This window comes from Giraffa tippelskirchi, chromosome 9 (assembly GCF_054371585.1).
Source record: "Giraffa tippelskirchi isolate mGirTip1 chromosome 9, T2T-mGirTip1v1.2.pri, whole genome shotgun sequence".
In the NCBI taxonomy this organism is placed as follows: Eukaryota; Metazoa; Chordata; class Mammalia; order Artiodactyla; family Giraffidae; genus Giraffa; species Giraffa tippelskirchi.
Genome location: NC_137283.1, coordinates 47,294,263 through 47,314,731, shown reverse-complemented (window position 1 = coordinate 47,314,731; position 20,469 = coordinate 47,294,263). Strand labels below are relative to the sequence as shown.

Here is a 20,469-nt window from a genome sequence, read left to right as displayed (position 1 = left end):
ACAAAATAAAAATAAAAATATTGCCTCGTTTCATCACTCAAATATAACCATCATTGACACTTCTTTTACAGCATCCTAAACATATTTCTATGCATTTTTGCACATAGAATGGAGATAGAAATACTTTCATAAAAATGGGATCATGCCATATGTTTATTATTATTTTTTAGTTAAGATTTAATTTTACTTGATTCTAATTGAAGAAAGTGAATGTGAAGTGAAACTGAATGAACTCTGAACTTCGCATACATTTCTTCACCTCTAAAGATATTTTTCCCCTGAAAGATCTCTGTATGTTTAAGAAAAGAGACAGTGACATTTAGAGGTGAATATTCCTTTAGTCTCAGGGAATTGAAGGAGAGTTTGACCTGTGGTCAACCTTCTTGCAACATGAACAAGAGGAGGATGAGCTGATGCTAGCCCTTTCTGCGGCACACGGCATCTGGTCCGAGGGTTGCTGATTGTCTAACCCGTCATTGGTGCATTGCCAATGCAAGGATGGGTGCAAGGCAGACGGACACACGTGCTATGGGGCTGTTGAGGTGTTTCAGAGAAAGGAGCCCAGACAACGTGGTCTGTACTCACGTTGGTTCCCATCCCTCAGGGATGGTGGTATGAGAGACTCTGTCTGGGTCTCATGAACCTTGGGACACTGAGCTCCCTGTCCTGGATCCTTTCTCCAAGTGAAATAAATTTGGTGCTGGGACAGCCTCTTGTGTCTTGTGAGTTTGATTCACAAAATCTGAAACTCACCCTGGCAGTCTTGCAGCATTATGATTTTTTTTAATTAACCATATTCTCATTTTGGACTATATTGATTGATTAACCTTGTTAAGAAATTGAGAACATTTCTCATTAATTAGTAATTTTACACTGCATTAAAATGAAATTAGAGCATTGATTAGTAGTTTTTCCCTGTCAGATTTCAATGTTTAAATTCTGTTTGGTGGCTCAGTGGTAAAGGATCTGCCTGCCAATTCAGGCGACACAATTCAGGGTCTGATCCCTGGGTTGGGAAGATTCCCTGGAAAGGAAATGGAAACCCACTCCAGTATACCTGCCTGGAGAATCCTGTGGACAGAGGATTTTGGAGGGCTACAGTCCATGGGGTTGCAAAAGAGTCGCACATGATTTAGCAACTAAACAACAACCAAACAGACTTACTTAGTCATCTAATATTCATTCCAAATTTTGAACCATTCTGTTGTTCCATGTCCAGTTCTAACCGTTGCTTCTTGACCTGCATACAGATTTCTCAGGAGGCAGGTAAGGTGGTCTGGTATTCCCATCTCTTTAAGATTTTCCACAGTTTGTTGTGATCCACACAATCAAAGGCTTTCGTGTAGTCAATAAAGCAGAAGTAGATTTTTTTTGGAACTCTCTTGCTTTCTCGATGATCCAACAGATGTTGGCAATTTGTCTGTCAAACCTCCTCTGCCTTTTCTAAATCCAGCTTGAACATCTGGAAGTTCACAGTTCACATACTGTTGAAGCCTCACTTGGAGAATTTTGAGCATTACTTTACTAGTGTGTGAGATGAGTGCAATCGTGCAGTAGTTTGAACATTCTTTGGAATTGCCCTTCTTTGGAATTGGAATGAAAACTGACCTTTTCCAGTCCTGTGGCCACTGCTGAGTTTTCCAAATTTGCTGGCATATTGAGTGCAGCACTTTCACAGCATCGTCTTTGAGGATTTGAAATAGCTCAACTGGTCCATTTGACTTCGCATACCAGGATGTCTGCCTCTAGGTAGGTGATCACACCATCGTGGTTATCTGGGTCATGAAGATCTTTTTTGTATAGTTCTTCTGTGTGTTCTTACCACCTCTTCTTAATATCTTCTGCTTCTGTTGGGTCCATACTATTTCTGTCCTTTATTGTGCCCATCTTTGCATGAAATGTTCCCTTGGTATCTCTGATTTTCTTAAAGAGATCTCTAGTCTCTCCCATTCTGTTGTTTTCCTCTATTTCTTTGCATTGATCCCTTGAGGAAGGCTTTCTTATCTCTCCTTGCTATTCTTTGGAACTCTGCATTCAAATGGATATCTCTCCTTTTCTCCTTTGCCCTTCACTTCTCTTCTTTTCTCAGCTATTTGTAAGGCCTCCTCAGACAACCATTTTGCCTTTCTGCATTTCTTTTTCTTGGGGATGGTCTTAATCACTGATGCCTGTACAATGTCACAAACCTCCGTCCATAGTTCTTCAGGCACTCTTGTCTATCAGATCTAATCCCTGGAGTTTATTTGTCGCTTCCACTTGTAAGGGATTTGTTTTAGGTCATATTTGAATGGTCTAGTGGTTTTCCCTACTTTCTTCAATTTAAGTCTGAATTTGGCAATAAGGAGTTCATGATCTGAGCCACAGTCAGCTCCTGTTCTTGTTTTTGCTGACTGTATACAGCTGCTGACTGTATACAGCTGCTGACTGTATGCAGCTTCAGCTGCAAAGAATATAATCAATCTGATTTCGGTATTGACCATCAGGTGATATCCATGTGTAGGGTCTTCTCTTGTGCTATTGGAAGAGGGTGTTTGCTATGACCAGTGCATTCTCTTGGCAAAACTCTGTTAGCCTCCACCCAGCTTCATTTTATACTCCAAGGTTTGCCTGTTACTCCAGATATCTCTTGACTTCCTACTTTTGCATTCCAGTCCCCTGTGATGAAAAGGACATCTTTTTTGGGTGTTAGTTCTAGAAGGTCTTGTAGGTTTTCATAGAACCATTCAACTTCAGCTTCTTCAGCATTACTGATTGGGGCATAGACTTGGATTACTGTAATATTGAATGGTTTGCCTTGGAAACGAACTGAGATCATTCTGTTGTTTTTGAGACTGCATCCAAGTACTGCATTTTGGACTTTTTTGTTGACTATGAGGGCTACTCCATTTCTTCTAAGGGATTCTTGCCCACAATAGTAGATATAATGGTCTTCTAAGTTAAATTTGCCCATTCCAGCCCATTTTAGTTCACTGCTTCCTAAAATGTCAATGTTCACTCTTGCTATCTCCTGTTTGACCACTTTTCCTTTATTCATGGACCAAACATTCCAGGTTCCTATGCAATATTGTTCTTTACAGAATTGGACTTTATGTCCGTCACCAGTCACATCAACAACTGGGCGTTGTTTTTGCTTTGGGTCTGTCTCTTCATTCTTTCTGGAGTTATTTCTCCACTCTTCTCCAGCAGCATGTTGGGCACCTACCGACCTCGGGAGTTCATCTTTCAGTGTCATATCTTTTTGCCTTTTCATACTGTTCGTGGGGTTCTCAAGGCAAGAATACTGAAGTAGTTTGCCATTCGCTTCTCCAGTGGACCACATTTTGTCAGAACTCTCCACCATGACCCATCTGTCTTGGGTGGCCCTGCACAGCATGGCTCATAGTTTCATTCAGTTAGACAAGGCTGTGGTCCATGTGATCAGTTTGATTAGTTTTCTGTGATTGTGGTTTTCACTCTGCCTGCCTTCTGATGGATAAGGATAAGAGGCTTATGGAAACTTCCTGATGGGAGAGACTGACTGTGGGGGAAACTGGGTCTTGTTCTGATTGGCGGGGCCAAGCTCAGTAAATCTTTAATCCAATTTTCTGTTGATGGGTGGGGCTGTGTTCCCTCCCTGTTGTTTGACCTGAGACCAAACTATGGTGGAAGTAATGAAGAAAATGGGAAAGGAGTAGATCAAGGCTGAATATTGTCACCCTGCTTATTTAACTTATATGCAGAGTACATCAGGCGAAATGCCAGGCTGGATGAAGCACAAGCTGGAGTCAAGATTGTCGGGAGAAATATCAATAACCTCAGATATGCAGATGACACCACCCTTATGGCAGAAAGTGAAGAAGAATTAAAGAGCCTCTTGATGAAAGTGAAAAAAGAGAGTGAAAAAGTTGACTTAAAGCTCAACATTCAGAAAACTAAGATCATGGCATCTGATCCCATCACTTCATGGCAAATAGATGGGGAAACAATGGAAATAGTGACAGACTTTATTTTGGGGGGCTCCAAAATCACTGCAGATGGTGACTGCAGCCATGAAATTAAAAGATGCTTGCTCCTTGGAAGAAAAGCTATGAGCAGCCTAGACAGCATATTAAAAAGCAGAGACATTACTTTGCCAACAAAAGTCCGTTTTATCAAAGCTATGGTTTTTCCAGGAGTCATGTATGGATGTGAGAGTTGGGTGTATTCTTTCTATCTTGAGTTGTTTGAATTTTTGTATATTTTGGATATTAACCCCTTATCAGATAGATCATTTGCAGTTATATCTTCTGCAATTCAGTAAGTGGCCTTTTTCATTTTGTTAATAGTTTCCTTTACTGTGCAAAAGCTTTTTAGTTTGAGACATGGGACTATAGACATGGACCACAGCCTTGTTTAACTCCATTGGTTTAATTGTGCTTTTGTTTCCCTTGCCTGAGGAGACACATCCAAAAAAATTATTATCAAGACCAGTGTCAAAAAACTTTCAGCTTATGTTTTCTTCTAGAAGTCTTACGATTTTTAGGTCTTAAATTTAAGCCTTTTATTTTATTTTTTAATCCATTTATTTTTATTTTTTATTGAAGTATAGTTAACATACAATATTATATTTGGTTTTTTAAATGCATTTTGAATTTATTTTTGTACATGATATAAGAAAGTAGTCCAGTTTGATTCTTTTGCATGCAACTGTCCAGTTTTACCAACACTATTTATTGAACAGGCTGTCTTTTTCCCATTGTATATTCTTGCCTCCTTTGTCATAGCTTAATTGCCCATATAATCATTAATAAAATGAACCCATATACGTGTGAATTCATTTATGGACTCTCCATTCTGTTTCATTGATCTGTGTGTCTGTTTTTACACCAGTGCATATTGTTTTGATGACTGTAGCTTCATAGTATAGTTTGGAATCAGGGAGTGTGATACCTTCAGTTCTGTTCTTTATCAAGATTGTTTTGGTTATTTGAGGACTTTTGCATTTCATTAAAATTTTTAGAATTATTTGTTCTAGATCTATGAAGAATGCCATTGGTGTATTGATAGAGATTGCACTGAATTTGTAGATTGCTTTGGATAGTGTGGTCATTTTAACAGTGTTAATTCTTCTAATCCATGAACATGATACATGTTTCTATTGGTTTGTGTCATCTTCAGTTTCTTTCATCAGCCTCTTAAAGCTTTCCGAATACAGATCTTTCACCTCCTTAAATTTATTCCTAGGTATTTTATTTCTTTTGATGTGACTGTAAATGGAACTGTTTTATTTATTTCTTTTGCTGATAGTTTGTTCTAACTGTATATAAATGCAGTAGACTTCTGGGCTGGGGAGCTCAATGCAGAGCTCAGATCACTCACTCCTTGGACAGAACCTCAGCAATTATAATTGTTCTTCTGTTTGTGGATCTCGTATCTGGGAATATGGGTCTTGACTCTACCACATCTCTCCCCTTCCTACTCCTTGTGGTTCCTTCTGTAGGTCTTTTCTGCTAGTCTTCTGACTTTTCTTATCAATAGTTGCTTTATAGAGTTGGAATTTTGGTATGCCCATGAGCTCAGGGTCTTCCTACTCACCATATTGACCACACCGCCCAGGAAAGATTTCAAATATTAGGTTTTACTAGTTTACTTTGCCAAATTTTAATAGAAATACTTCTTAATAAAAAGACTCCCTTGCTTCCAATGATTATGTCCTCCTTTTTATTATGAAAAATTATATGTAAAAAATAGAATACCTCAGTGGACCCATTAGCTACCTTTCAGAATTATCAACTTCTGCCTAGTATTTTTTCATATTTACTCCCATTCTCTTCCTCCCTCTCCTTCCAGAATTTAAAAAATGTAAACCAGGAGTGTTCTTATCCTTTTAATGTAAACAATAAACATCATTTATTATTTATTGTGTTCAAGAATCTCTTATATATATATATGTTGTTATACATATTGTGCGTAGGTTATTTCATTTTATCCAATACCTATATTAAGTAGATTTTATTAATATACCCATTATACAGAGGTAAAATAAATTTTTATTGAAAAATGCACACAATTCATAGAGCTAAATCTCAAATCTTTTTACAAAGTGAACATACCTTAGGATGTTTGCCTCTTGGCTTTTTTGCTTGAATAAAAGGTTGACTGGTTTAAATATTTTGAGGTCAGATTTCCTAGTTTTTACCTAATGTCCTTTTTCTGTTCTAGGGCCTTATCCAGGACACTACATTATATTTAGTTGTTGAGTCTCCTTAGGCTCTGTTGGAGGAGGTCATCCAGAGAGCATAATGCCGGTTGACCCTTGAGGTGGACTCAGGAAATCAGAGGCTCCTTATCCCCTCCCTGTCCTTGAAATGTATGTCTGCCTGCCATTCCCACAGTGGGAGCTGTTTCAAGGATGCAGCCTTGACAGAGTAATGTGTTGTTGAGAACATCTGAATGGTACATGACCAAACCCCATTAAGGCCTCTACATAAACTTTTAAGATTCTGGTTGGTGTGTTCAGAGATCTACTTTTCTGCAGCTGCCCAAAGTGAACCTTGAAAGGAAGTTCCCTTGCTTATTAAATATGCCGCCTTCTAATCTGAAGTGATCTCCCTCTCTCTTCTGTCTCTCCTTGCCTTCCATGTACAGGGCCAATTTGTGAACCAACAGGCTCCTCCAAATTCAAATAAAATTGTTTTGTGTCTTTTTCCTCCAGTTTTATTGAGATATAATTGACACACATCACTATGTAAGTTTAAGGTGTACATCATAAAGGCTTGATTTACGTCTTTTGTGAAATAATTATTGTAGTAAGTTTATTTAACATCCATCATCTCATAGCTTCCTAGCTGGCGCTAGCAGTAAAGAACTTGACTGCCAATGCAGGAGCCCCAAGTTTGATCCCTGGGTGGGAAAGATCCCCTGGAGTAGGAAATGGCAACCCACTCCAGTATTCTTACATGGAGAATCATCTCATATAGATACAATAAAAAGAATAATTTTAGAGAAAAAAAAAAACGTTTCCTTGTAATGAGAACTCTAAGAATCTACTCTCTTCACAACTTCCATGTGTATCACACAGCACTGTCAACTATAGTCATCACATTATATCCCTCTTCGTTGTTGTTGTTTGGTCACTAAGTTATGTCTGACTCTTTTGTGATCCCACGGACACAGCCCACCAGGCTACTCTGTCCATGGGATTTCCCAGGCAAGAATAATGGGGTAGGTTGCCATTTCTTCCTCCAGGTTATATCCCTAGTACTTGCTTATTTTATAACTGGAAGTTTGTACCTTTTGACCACCTTCCTCATGGTCCACACTCCTTCCTTCAGAACTTGATAGACATTTCTTTAGTGTCTTCTAGCTTTGACTGTTGCTGTAGAAAAGTCTGATGCCTGTGTGATTTTAAAACAAATATTGAGAAGTATTTTACATATTTAAAATGCATAGATTTTTAAGGGTACAAGTCTGTGAATTTTGACAAATGTGTACACCCATGTAAACATCATTCAAATATAGATTTCTCATTACTCGTAAAAGCTCCCTGAGGCCCCTTTACCAGCCCCTTCCCACTTCCTCCTAGAGACAACTGTTCTGATTTCGATCATTATAGATGAGTTTTTGCCTGTAACAGAACTTTCTAAGATGGAATCATACCATATATGTTCTTGTGTCTGATTTTTTTTTCTCATTCTGTTTACCATCATGTTATTCATGTTGTGAGAATCAGGTCTTTGTTCCTTTTTACTGCCGAATAGTATTCCATTGTACAAATACATTATAATTTGGTTTTCCATTCTCCTGTTGATTATATTTTGGATTGTGTCCAATTTTTAAAGATATATGTGTGTGTATATATATATATATGTATATGTATGTATATACACACACACTGAACACTTCTGGGCAAGACTTTTTGTGGACATAAGTTTTCACTTCTCTCTAGTAAATGCCTAAGAGTGGAATGGTTGAGTCATGGGGTCAGTGTTTGTTTCTTTTAAATCTTTATTAAAAATTTCAAATTTTTTCTCAAGTAATTGTATCATTTTACAGCTATATATGAGGACTCCAGATACTCCATCTCTTTGTCACCTGTCAGTCCTTTAACTCACATGCTCATGCATGTGTGTGTGTGGTGGTATCTTACTGTGGTTTTCATTTGTATTTCTCTGGTTATTAATTATAATAAACATCTCATGTACTTTTTGACTATTCATAGATCTTTTCTGAAGTATTTTTTTCAGGCCTTCTGCCCATTTTTATTGGGTTATCTTTTAATATTGATATGTTTGAATTCTTTATATATTCAGGATGAGTCCTTTATCAGATAAATGTATTGTGAATCCTTTCCCTACTCTGTAACTTTGCTTTTAATCATCTTGTTCTATTAATGAGCAAAGACTTAAATTTGGCTGAAGTACAGTTTATCAGTTTTTTTTAACGCTTAGTGCTTTTTATGTCCTGTTCAGAAATTCTATGCTTGCTTGAAGTTTGTGAAATTTTTCCCTATTTTTTTATCCGTACTATTTTTTTTTTTAGTGAGGTAAAATTTTTTTTTAGTGAAGTGAAAAGACCCTGATGCTGGGAAAGATTGAGGGCAGGAGGAGAAGGGGACAACAGAGGATGAGATGGTTGGATGGCATCACCAACTCAATGGACATGAGTTTGGGTAAACTCTGGGTGTTGGTGATGGATAGGGAGGCCTGGCATGCTGTGATTCATGGGGTCACAAAGAGTCGGACACGAGTGAGCAACTGAACTGACTGAGGTAAAATTAACATAATAAACTAATTTTAAAGTGAACAATCCAGTGGCATTTGGTAACCTCACAGTTGAACAACCAACACCTCTATCTAGTTCCAAAACATTTTCATCACCTCCAAAGAAACTTTGTGTTATTAAACAGTTGCTCCCCATTCTTCCTTTCTCCAGCCCCTCACAAAACCATCAGTCAGTCTACTTTTTATCTCTATTGATTTACCTTTCCTGGATGTTGCATAAAAATGGAATCATGCAGTGTGTGACTTTTATGTCTGGCTCCTTCGACTTAGCATAATGTGTTTTGTGTTCATCTGTGTTTTATTAGTACTTCGTTTTCTTCGTTGAATATTTCATTGTATGTATACACTACATTTTGCTTATCCATTCATCCTCTGATGAACATTGCTTATCCATTCATCCACTGATGAACACCCACTGTACCCATTCATCTGTCAGTGGACATTTAGGTTGTTTCCATGACTTGGCTATTGTGAACAGTGCTGCTGTGAGTAGTTTTCACCTTTTATTTATTGCACATAGTGCTGCTATAAACAGTCATGTATGAATATTTAATTGAGTCCCTAGTCTCAATTCTTACAGGACATCTGGTCATGTGTTTGTTAGTCATTTGCATAACTTCTTTAGAGAAATGTCTATTCAAGTCCTTTGCCCATTTTAAAATTGGCTTTGCATCTTTGTTGTTGATTTATAAGAGTCCTTTATATATTTTGAATACTAGACCCTTATCAGATATATGATTTGCAAGTATTTTCTCCTATTTTGTAGGTTGTCTTTTTTCTTTCTTTTCTTTCTTCTCCCCTCGCAGCTCCCTATCCCCCACCCCCATGCGCGCAGCATGGGGGATCTTAGTCCCTGACCATGGATCAAACCCACACCCCCTGCAGTGAAAGTCTTAATCACTGGACCACCAGGGAAATTCCAGTCTTTATCTTTCTTAACAATGTCCTTTGGTGCACAGAAATTTGTTTTTTTTAATTTTAATGAATGAATTTATCTTTTTTCTTTTATTGCTCATGCTTTTGGTGTCATATCTAAGAATCCATTTGCCAAATCCAAGCTCATAAAGATTTATCCCATTGTCTTCTTCATACGAATTTTATGGTTTTATAGATTCTACTGCCTGTGGGATAGCATGGGTCACATGCCCTCCTCTTTAACTGGATATGGGAGGTGGTTTGGGTACTGACAGATCCAACCAGCACCCCATGGAGAAGAGTCAGGGTTATTCAAAGCAAGAGGTGGTGGGCAAACACATTGCACTTCACCCAATGACTGCCCAGCATCCATGTAAACCTTCTTTTCCCCACGTGTGCCCTCTCAAAAATGCTCTTGCTACTTGATAGAGGTGGTGGTTGCAAAACATTGGGACTGTATTGTACTAAATGGCACTGACTTGTACATTATGAAATGGTTAATGTTATGTGAATTTCACCTCAATAAAAAGATATTAAAAAAAGAATCTCTTATGGGTTTACCTTTTATATTTAGGTCATTGATCCATTTTAATTTTTATGTATGCTGGTAGGAGCCCAACTTCTTTTTTTGCATGGATATGTAGGTGTCCCAGCACTGTGTCTATCCTTATGCCAGTACCACACTGTTTTCTTTCTTTTTTTTTTTTTAATTGAAGTATAGTAGATTTACAATGTTGCACCAATCTCTGCTGTACAACAAAGTGACTCAGTTAGACAGATATAGACATTCATGTTCTTTTCCATGATGGTTTATCACAGGATATTGTGTATGATTCCCAGTGCTATACAGTAGGACCTTGTTGTTTATCCATCCTATATATAATAGTTTACATCTGCTAATCCACAACTCCTAGTCTTTCCCTCCCCCACTCCCTTCCCCTTGGCAACCACAAGTCTGTTCTCTATGTCTGTGAGTCTGTTTCTGTTCTGTAGATAGGTTCATTTGTGCCATATTTTAGATTCCACATCTAACTGATATCATATGGTATTTGTCTTTTTCTTTCTGGCTTAATTCACTCAGTATGATCATTTCTGGTTGCATCCATGATGCTGCAAATAGCATTATTTCCTTCTTTTTTTTTATGGCTGAGTAGTATTCTATTGTATGTATGTACCACATCATCTGTATCCATTCATCTGTCAGTGGATATTTAGGTTGTTTCCATGACTTGGCTGTTGTGAACAGTGCTGCTGTGAACATAGGGGTATGTGTATCTTTGAATTTTAGTTTTGTCTGGGATCAAGAGTGGGATTGCTGTATCATATGGTAATTCTGGTTTTTGTTTTTTGAGGAACCTCCATGTTGTTTTCCACAGTGGCTGCACCAGCTTACATTCCTACCAACAGTATAGGAGGGTTCCTTTTTCTCTATACCCTCTCCAGCATTTGTAGAGTTTTTAATGATGGCCATTCTGACTGGTGTGAGATGGTACTTCGTTGTAGTTTTGATTGCATTTCTCTAATAATTAGTGATGCTGAGCATCTTTTCATGTGCCTACTGGCCATCTGTATGTCTTCTTTGGAGAAATGTCTGTTAAGGTCTTTGCCCATTTTTCAGTTGGGTTGTTTGTTTGTTGTTGTTGAGCTGTTTGTATATTTTGGAGATTAATTCCTTTTCTGTTTCACCATTTGCAAATATCTTCTCCTATCTCATAGGTTGTCTTTTCTTCCTTCCTTCCTTTCTTATTTATGGTTTCTTTTGCTGTTCAAACGCTTGTAAGTTTTATTAGATCCCATTTGTTTATTTTTGTTTTTATTTCTATTGCCTTTGGAGACTGATCTAAGTAAACATTGGTATGATTTATGTCAGAGAATGTTTTGCCTATGCTTTCTTCTAGGAGTTTTATGGTGTCATGTCTTATATTTAAGTCTTTAAGCCATTACGAGTTTATTTTTGTGTGTGATAGTACTGCATTGTTTTCATTATGGTAGTTTTTTTTAGTAAATTTTGAAATTAGAAAATGTCAGTCCTCCAAATCTGTTATTTTTTCAAGCTTGTTTTGACTATTCAAGATTCATAGCAATTCCATAGTAATTTGAAGATCTGCTTTTTCATTTCTGTAAATAAGATCATTGAAATTTTGATAAGAATTGCATTGGATTTGTAGACTACTTTGTGGAGTACAGTTGTCCCTAGTATCTGGAACCTAGATTGGTTCCAGGACTTTCCTTATATACCAAAATTAACAGATACTCAAGTCCCTTATTAAAATGGCAAAGTGTAGTGGATGTATAGTGTATTCATAGATCTATCCTTCATATCCATGGATGTGAAATCTGTGGATAGGGAGGGCCAACTGTATTGCCATCATAACAAAAATTATTAATTCCTCAAATCCATGAACACAAGATGTTTTCTCATTTGCTTAGGTCTTCTATAATTTCTTTCAGCAATGTTTTTTAGTTTCCATGTACAAGTCTTTTGCCTTCTTGAGTTAATTTATTCATAGATGTATTATTCTTTTTGATAGTATTGTAAATTGTGGAATTGTTTTAATTTCCTTTCAGATTGTTCATTGCTGATGTATAATAACACAGCTGTGTGTGTGTATTGTTTTGTATCCACAACTTTGCTGAATTCATTTATTAGTTCTAATAGTTAAAACAATTATTTAGGAGGTTTTTTTTTTGGCCTCATTGCATGGCATGCTATTATCTTAGTTCCCTGACCAGGGATTGAACCTGTGCCCCCTGAAGTGGAGCATGAAGTCCTAACCACTGGATCGCCAGGGAAGTCCCTATTTGGAATGTTCTATAGATAGGATAATATCATTTGTGAACAGAGATAACTTTATTCTTACCTTTTCAGTGTGGATGCTTTTCTTTTTTCTTATCTAATTGTTGGTTAGAATTTCAGTACAGTGTTGAAAAACAGTGAAGTGGGCCTTCTTGTCTTGTTCCTAATCTTGGGAGGAAAATGCTGTCAGTCTTTTACCTTTGAGTATGATGTTAGCTGGGATTTTTTCATAAGTACTTTCTACCATGTTGAGAATCTTCCATTGTTTTGTCTTCTGAGTGTATTTATCCTGAAAGGGTGTTGGATTTTGTCAAAGTTTTTGCTGCATGGAGGGGATCATGTGAATTTCCTTTCTTTGTTCTGTTAATGTGCTTTATTACTTTAGATGATTTTGTATGTTGAACCTTAAGTCCCGGGGAAAATTTCCACTTGATCACAGTGTGCAGTCCTTTTATCTTGCTGTAGAATCTGCTTTATTAATATTTTGTTGAAGATTTTTGCATCTATTAATATATTCATAAGGGATGCCGGTATGCAGTCTTCCTGTAGTGTCCCTCTGTGGCTTTGCTATGAAGGTAATATGGCCTCACAGAATGATTAAGGAAGTGTTCTCTTCTGTTCTCTTTTCTGGAAGGTTTGAAAAGGATTGATATTAATTCTTCTTTAAATATTTGTTTAGAACTCAGTGGCAGAGAAACCTGATACTAAATTTTCTTATTGGGAAGTTTTTCATTATTGATTCAATCTCTGTGTTATAGGTCTATTCAGATTTCCTATTTCTTCTTGGGTCAGTTTTCGTAATTTGTGTATTTCTAGGAATTTTGTCCATTTCATCTGTGTTATTCATTTCATTAAGGTACAACTGTTCCTAGTATTCTCTTAGAATTCTTTTAAACACCACTATATTGAGGCATGATTGACATACAGTAAGTTGTACATATTTAATATATACAACTTGATGAATTTGGAGGTAAGTATACTCCCACATAATGACCAAAATCAAAGCCATAAACATTCATCAGATCCAAAAGATTCCTTCCATTGCTTTATTTATCAAGTTAAATAATTTTTTTCTTTTGTGGTAAGGGCCCTTAACATAAAATCTACCTTCTTAGCAAATTTCAAGTGTATAATGCAATATTGTTAAATATAGGCTGGCTCTATATTGTACAGTAGACCTCCAGAATTTACTCAGAGATACTTCCTCATTTCCCCCTCCTCCCAGCCCTGGTAGTCATTATTCTACTTTCTATGAGTTTGACTATTTTAAATTCTCATAAAGGTGGGGTCATGCAGTATTTGTCCTGTGTCTTGCTTATTTCGTGTAGCATAATGTCCTCCCCAGTAGTCATGTATAGATGTGAGAGTTGGACCATGAAGAAGGCTGAGCACCAAAGAATTCATGCTTTTGAATTACGGTGCTGGAGAAGACTCTTGAGAGTCCCTTGGACAGTAAGGAGATAAAACCAATCAATCCTAAAGGCAATCAACCCTGAATATTCATTGGGAGGATTGAAGCTGAAGCTGAAGCTTCAGTACTTTGGCTATCTGATGAGAACAGCCAACTCATTGGAAAAGATACTAGTCCTGGGAATACTGAAGGTGAAAGGAGAAAAGGGTGCAGAGGATGTGGTGGTTGAATAGCATCACCAACTCAGTGGACATGAATTTGAACAAACTCTAGGAGACAGTGAAGGACAGGGAAGCCTGGTGTGCTGCAGCCCATGGGGTCACAAAGAGTTGGACTCAACTTAGCAACTGAACAACAACAGTGTCCTCCAGCTCCATCCAGGTTGTTGCAAATGGCAGGATTTCACTCATTTTTATGACTGAATAATATTCCAATATATGTGTGTGTGTGTGTGTGCACTCATTTTCTTTATGTATGTATATGTGTGTGTTTGTATATACATATCACTTTTCTTTATCCATTCAACTGTTGATGGATATTTAGGTTGTGTCTATATCTTGGTGATTGTGAGTAATGCTGCAGTGAACATGGGCGTGCTGATATCTCTTTGAATCCTGGCTTCAATTCCTTTAGATTATATACCTAGAAGTAGGATTTCTGGATCAAATGGTAATTCTATTTTTAACTCTTTGAGGAAACTTCATAATTTTTTCCATAGTGGCTGCACCAGTTTATAATCCCACCAGCAGTGCACAAAGGTTCTCTTTTGTTTACATCTTTGCCAGAATTTATTATCTTGTATTTTTTATAATAGCCTTTCTAACAGAAATGAGGTGCTATCTCATCATGGTTTTGATTTGAATTTCCCTGAGGGCCATATGCAGCAATGTCCAGCACACCAGGATACTTCATTCCTGGGCCTATTAGCCTCATGGATGCTCTTACTCTTTTTGTGCTCTTTTCTAGACAGAGACAGAATTTCTTGTCACCCTTCTCAGTCCCAGGCTCTCTCTCTGGACAGCCTGGATTCTTCTTTTTAACAATCAGCTCTTCCCCAGAGTTCAGGGGAGTTAGCTGGACACTGACTTGGAGCCAGGACACCTGAATAGTAATCCTTTTTTCCTGAGGGCATATCACTTTGTTTTTTGAGTTTTGGCTTCCTGTTCTTTCTACTTTTTGTATGTTAGATCTGGAGGAGACTGTATGAGTTTCAGAAATTTTCTTGTGCCAACCTTCATAATTTCAGGTCACATTCCTCTCTCTAGACTCCACCCAGGTAGTGACCCTCCAACTCTTTTATGGCTAACCCTACCAGTCCCCGCCCAGGCTTGTGGCTTCCTGTATGCTGCCGTCTCTTAAGCCAGAAGACTTTGGACCTTTCTTATCCTTTCCCCAATTTCTCTTTTCTTGATCCTCACCCCTTTACTCTTATTCTGTTACCACATATGTCTAGTCCAGGTCTTCCATATACAACTCCTTCTAACCCCTAGTTTTGTCCTTCTCTCCTAATCCTTGTTCAAACTTTGCTGATTCTTCTTCCCACCATTCTCCATCTTTCATTTAGAAACAACCCTACCCCAAGTCTGGAAAGGGGAGAGTGAGAGGGAGCAAGAGAACGGTGTTGAGCTCTGGCTATGGAAGACTCTGGATCCAACAAAAAGGCCAGATTCTCTGTCCTGGGATAATAAGCGTTCATATTTAAACAATTAAGATTCTATTTATTCCTATGGAACTTCCATGTATCTTTTGCTTCTGTGCTAATAAGCACACTTACCTACTCCCGCTGCCATAGGATTGTGTCTCCAATGTCTTCAATCTAACATATTGGACACTTTTCTGTTATTGTTACATAGATGAGTCGAAGATGTGGTGTTTTATTCCTTGTGGCTTCCTATCCTATCTCAGGATTTAAGAAGGTACATGATAGCCCAAATCTTGTGGAAACCACCAGAGTAGATCTGGCCATGGCTCTGGATGACAGCCAACACTCACATGGTTGCTGAGAGTCGTGTCACTGGTAGGAAGGGAGGGAGAGGTGAGTTAAAAGATCATAGTCATAACTGTGACATAAGGGGTTTTATACCTACCACATGATTGTGTCTTCTGTAACAAGTGCCATGGAGTAGGTTGTGACTTCTGTCCACTCCACATCTATCAGAGACAGAGCAGAGCTGAGGATGGAAATATAGGGTCTCTGAGTCCCATCCACACCATGGTCCTCTTCTTTTGTAGCCCATCTGTAATCCTTCCCTGTTATTAGCTATAATACCTAGAAGAGCAGGGATATTGGTGCCACATATCTTCACTCAGGCCTTGTCTGTCTCTTGTTCTGGGTTTCTTAACTTACATTCAATCCTTCCTCCTCCTATTACTACCAGCACCCTCTAAGTCTGTGTCCTCATATTTGCACAATAAATTAACGACTTTTATTTTCTGGATTTTGTACACTGCTGTGTTGTACAAACTGTCTGATCACTGGCATCCCCAGGTTTAGTGATTCCCTGGGACTCATAGGATTCCACATATAGATGTAATTGTGACTAAGATTTATTCCAATAAAATGATATAGGAACAATCACCTAAGGAAAAAGACAAAACAGGTGAGGTCTAGAGGAAACCAGATCTAAGTTTCTAAGAGTACTCTTCTCTTAGAGCCACACAGTAAGTGCTTTATTCCTCCAACAGTGACTTATGACAACATAGATGCCAGGGAGGATAACTTGAGTCTAGAAGCATAGGGTTTTTATTGGGGTTCATTCACATAGGGGCTTCCCTTTTGGCTCAAATGGTAAAGAATCTGCCTGCAATGCAGGAGACCTGGGTTCTGTCCCCGAGTTTGGACAATCCCCTGGAGAAGGAAATGGGAACCCACTCCAGTATTCTTGCCTGGAGAATTCCATGGACAGAGGAGCCAGGCAGACTACAAACCACAGGTTGGACACGGCTGAGCAACTAACACTTTCAATCACATAGGCACCCTCTGATGGCTTCTACCAAAATTCCAGAGTCCTTCATAAGGAAAGCAGCATAAATTACATTGCTTGTACAAACAGTTTAGTTGCAGTAAATGACCTTATCAGTTAGGGAACTGTGGAATTCTCAAAATCTAGATTCCTTGTCACCAGTGAATAGCTGACTTTTCAAGCATGTCTCCCTAAGGAAGCTTTCTCAGGCCTGCTACGTTAACTCTGTTCTGCACAACTGAGAGTAAACAGGATAGCAACATAGGGGATATGTCAAACTTAATGTGTTCATATAGCATATATCCCAAGACTTTGGGTTATTAGTCCCCTTGATATGGTAGCAAGACCTAAGACCTACTGTCAGATTCTACTTGCTTGTTTAATCACTTATGGATGGCACTTCATTGCTTTCCAGAAGTGAAACCATACTAAGATCATATGTAACTCAGCTCATTTAGGTGGAGGGACAAGTCTGCAAAGATTTCCTTGCTGACAATGTTTGCTTGGACTTTATGTGCTCAACATAAAGGTGGCATTACATCATGGCTGTGATGAAATAGTCATAGAAGGGTTTTTACTGCTTCCATTAGTTTCAAGGAATGTCACAAAAGCTAGCATGCATGATGAGAGACCATTGCAAGGATTGGGGAGAGGATCCTAGGGATCCCTAGGAAGATAGGTCATAGGGATCAAAGTATTGGAATTGTAAAAGACTGTAGAATCGTAGAACTGGATGGGATGCTTCTTCAGAATTCAGAACTTGGTGAACCTGATCTCTTTGGCTCCTGTGAGTTTCTCTGTTTCTGTTACCTTCTCCTTCTGTCAGCTAACTAGTGTCCTCGTCTTCTTTCTATGGGTCTTCTCTATTTAATAGCTTTAGTTTCCTCAGAATGTTCATGTTTTGCTCTCTATCTGATAGAATCTAAGACGTGTGAAAGCTCAGCACATGTTCAATGATTCACTCCATATTTATTCTCAGATTCTAACTCACGAGAGTCTGACTGATCCAGATCATCCTTGTTGAGCAGAGATTTTTTTCATGCCATGCCATCTTGTAATGGATCATGTTTTAATGGGCTCTGATTGACATGAAAAATATATAGCACAGAATACAGGTGCTGTGGGATATTTCTCTCTGCAGGATCTATTGACCAACATTTATTTGTTAAAACCAATTATGGATCTGACCAAATAGGGTTTGAAAATGGCTTCCATTAGGCTATTAGGTTTCCAGCAACCTATTGGCATATGAATCCTGATCAATCTCCACACTTTTAAAATTTATACAATTTAAAATGTTTAACACATGTTTAAATGAAAACAATTTAAAATGTTGAATAAAATTTAAAAACTATATTTTAAAAGCACTGATAGTATGATAAGATGGAAAATAATACTGAAACTAATAATACTGAAAATAATGCAGATAATAATGTAAATAATAATACTGAAAATAATACAGAGACCAAATTGCCAACATCTGTTGGATCATAGAAAAAGTAAGAGAGTTCCAGAAAAACATCTACTTCTGCTTTATTGACTATGCCAAAGCCTTTGACTGCGTGGATCACAACAAACTGTGACAGACTGGGCTCCAAAATCTCTATGGATGGTGACTGCAGCCATGAAATTGAAACCCTTGTTCCTTGGAAGAAAAGCTATGACCAGCCTAAACAGCATATTAAAAAGCAGAGACATTACTTTACCAACAAAGTTCTGTCTAGTCAAAGCTATGGTTTTTCCAGTCGTCATGCATGGATGTGAGAGTTGGACTATAAAGAAAGCTGAGCACCGAAAAATTGATGCTTTTGAACTGTGGTGTTGGAGAAGACTCTTGAGAGTCCCTTGGACTGCAAGGAGATCAAGCCAGTCAATCTTCAAGGAAATCAGTCCTGAATATTCATTGGAAGGACTGAGGCTGAAGCTGAAATGCCAGTACTTTGGCCACCTAATGTGAAGAACTGACTCGTTTGAAAAGACCCTGATGCTGGGAAAGATTGAAGGGATGAGGAGAGGGGGGCGACAGAGGATGAGATGGTTGGGTGGCATCACCAACTCAATGGACATGAGTTTGAGCAAGTTCTGGGAGTTGATGATGGACAGGGAAGCCTGGTGTGCTGCAGTCCGTGGGGTGGCAAAGAGTTGGACGTGACTAAACTGAACTGAATACTGAAACTCAAAACCAAATCAAAATGGGAATTCATAAAGGTAACTGGAGTTGTAAAGTTGCCTTTTTGTCTTGAGGATATTTGCCAAACCATGTGAGTCTGAGCTCTGGATGTCACAGCATTATAGGGATCAGGGGACAAGAAGACATGCCCAAAGTGGGAAGTCAAGCAGGAGATCTTCTCCATGTATGTACTAAATAAATATTACCCCTCCAACCCTTGAACATGGCAGAGAACATTTCTTGAGAGACTTTTTTTGGGGACTATATAGAAGAAGAAAAGTAGCTCCTGAGAATTTATAACCAGAGACATCCCTCTTACAGGTTTTCAGCCAGAATTCACACGACCTAGATTACCCAAAAACACATAAGCTGAGATTTTAGTTTGCAGGCCCTCTAGACTAATTGCCTGCCCAAGTATCTGAGAGAAGCAACAAAATCCTCTCTGTAGGAACCTATATTTCTCCCAGAAATCAAGTAATTCTCACAGGCAAAGTGAGCAGCTCGCATTAATAATAATAATAATAATAATAAACCCTACTAAATACACAAGGAAAGAAGGCACCATGAGAGTAAGAATTAACAGGAATGGATCTGCAAAGACCTAAGATATTGATATAGTCAAGCCCAGAAATAAAGTAACTGTTGCAATATTTTGAAATAAGTGAAAGACAAATATAAAAAATTCATCAAGAGGGGCTTCCCAGGTGGCTCAGTGGTAAAGAATCAGCCTGCCAATGCAGGAGGCACGGGTTCAGTCCCTGATCAGGGATGATCCCACATGCTGCAGAGCATCTAAGCACTTATGCCAAGACTGTTGAGCCTGTGCTCTAGAGCCCGGGAACCATAGCTACTGAGCTGACACGCTGCAACTACTGAAGTCTGTGCACTCTAGAGCCTGCACCCTGCAACAAGAGAAACCACTGCAATGAGAAGCCTGTTCGCCACAAATAGAGGAAAGCCCATGCAGCAACAAAGACCCAGCACAGCCAAAAATAAAATTCATCAGGAAACAGGCAATTATACATAATAAGCAAATTTAGAAACAAACCAAATAAAACTTAACCAAAATACAAAAAATACAATAACTGGAATAAAAAAAAATGATAGTATTTATGGTTTCCAGTCCATCATGTGAGGACTTTAGAAGTCTTCACTCCATCCTAGCAAGTGAAAAACTAAACTAAAAAATCAAAAAGACTTCTTATTCTATCAGAGAAGTGAGGTCACAGGGCAAATAATTTTTGCTACAGATAGGTGGGTACAGGGAATTACAACTTATCAGAGCAGAAACCTCCATAGGAACCAGTGTGAGGACAGGAAAACCTAAACTATAATTGAGGAATTGCCGAAGGTTCAACATGGACACGCAAGAGAGAGAAAAACACCACGGGGCTAGTCATCGTGGGGCCCTCACATTTTGTGAGTTTAATCTCCAGAAGTTCTACCAGGTCCTCGCTGTGAATATCAGAGAA

The 20,469-nt window shown here is 38.3% G+C and overlaps 1 long non-coding RNA gene across 1 annotated transcript in view; it reads right to left on the bottom strand.

The window, feature by feature from the left end:
* Positions 1 to 15,880, bottom strand: part of LOC145519985 (uncharacterized) — a 33,219-nt gene extending 17,339 nt beyond the window's left edge. Inside the window, exons 1-2 of the long non-coding RNA XR_014064100.1 lie at positions 15,639 to 15,880; positions 7,252 to 7,355 (exon numbers count right to left, since the gene is read on the bottom strand). This is a non-coding gene — a long non-coding RNA (uncharacterized LOC145519985). The remainder of the gene's footprint in view (positions 1 to 7,251; positions 7,356 to 15,638) is intronic.
* Between the last annotated feature and the right edge of the window lie 4,589 nt (positions 15,881 to 20,469).